Source organism: Adiantum capillus-veneris, chromosome 21 (assembly GCF_014529385.1).
Source record: "Adiantum capillus-veneris isolate H3 chromosome 21, ASM1452938v2, whole genome shotgun sequence".
NCBI classification, from domain to species: Eukaryota; Viridiplantae; Streptophyta; class Polypodiopsida; order Polypodiales; family Pteridaceae; genus Adiantum; species Adiantum capillus-veneris.
In genome coordinates this window covers 36,476,662-36,478,126 of record NC_140951.1, presented here as the reverse complement: position 1 = coordinate 36,478,126, position 1,465 = coordinate 36,476,662, and the positions used below count along the sequence as shown (strand labels likewise).

The 1,465-nt window shown below is 34.9% G+C and overlaps 1 long non-coding RNA gene across 1 annotated transcript; it reads left to right on the top strand.

Annotated features, from left to right (window-relative positions):
• Window positions 1-326: 326 nt before the first annotated feature.
• On the top strand, window positions 327-1,139 carry LOC147430783 (uncharacterized). The gene is made up of 2 exons (XR_015185738.1): window positions 327-670; window positions 861-1,139. It is a non-coding gene; the product is annotated as an uncharacterized LOC147430783 (long non-coding RNA).
• The last annotated feature ends 326 nt before the right edge of the window (window positions 1,140-1,465 follow it).

Here is a 1,465-nt window from a genome sequence, read left to right as displayed (position 1 = left end):
TTGTTGCTAGTAAAAAAGAGTGAAAAGGTTATGATAAGGATTGTGGATGCTATGTTTGTGAGGCATGCAGACATTAGGGAAAGTTTGACGTCATTTTTTTCCTTCTAGCATCTAGAGAGAGTGCTCTACGGTAATGAGGGGACTTCCATTACAGAATGTTCATTTTAGACATCTCTTTCGAATTTCTAAAATGACTTTTTTTTTCAAATTAAATATGAGGTAAGTCTCAATTATATGATGCTTTTACCTCAAGAAAGTCTCTTTCATCAGCAAAAAGGGATTTTGAGTCTTTCCACTTCCCTCTTTTCCTCCTCTTCTTGCTTCCCACCTCTTATCTCTTTTTTCTTTCTTCTTTGTATCATCTTCTTTGAGCCATGCAATTCACCCAATCAAAACAACTTAGCACATATATTGAATCCATCACTATCTATGCATACTAAACAAACATAATGGGTGGATCCCAATATCAATCACCAAGGGCAGTTGATACTCATGCAACATAGTAGGAGAAGGAGAGAGATTCTTCAAAAAGTAAATTTCTATCAAGATGAAAATGAAGAGTAAAGAATTTGAGAGACATTTAAGGAAGGCTTGCTGCAACATGTTTATATGCACAAAGAGCTTCTCCTCCATCATAAGAGCTCCAGCCTTCCTTTGCACAAAGAAAATGGTAAGTGATTCATTTATTTGCACTAATCTATTCGTTGTTCTTTCAGCTTATCTTTTGTTTGTTTTTGGTTTTTTTTATTTTGGCTAAAATACTATGCTCTTAACAAATTTTTATCCCTCAAGAATAGAAGAATCGCAATGAATGGAGTGTGTCGTTGACATTTAGATGTTTGGCATGGCTCCATTGTTAGGGAGGAGCTCTACAAAGGAAGGATGTATGGATTCTCTTTCAAAGAATGGGATATTTACTTATGAGCACTTCTATGTTTCCCTAACCTCCTTAGGGAATGGGGAAGTGTCTTCAAGCTTACTCTCCTTGATGTTAGAAGTGAAGAGTGTCCACTCCCAAGCTCAAGCACAAGTGAAAGCTACAACTTTAAATTTTTTTACATTCAAAATTTTTTGAAGCCTAAAATTGTAAGCATGTAGAGTAAAGTATCAATATTTATGCCAATCATAATCTTTGTGGAGTTTTTGGCCAAAGGAGATATTAAAGTGTTTAGAGCCATGATGAGAGTTAACTTTAAATACAGAAGATGTTTTTAAGTTTGTGGATGAATATTGGGGTGAAAAATAGTGAATGGAATCATTTGTAAAGTACAAATTGGCTCCGTTACCTCTAAATATATGATCCATACCCAAAACTTCATCTAGTCATTTTTTACAATCTATCATATGGGTGGTCAATTGGTGCCTTTGGATCAAAACTTGGATGATTATGCTAAAAACCCCATTCAAAACATTGATGTGTGGATGAAAAATGTGCACGAAGCTAAGATGAGGATAAAATCCATGT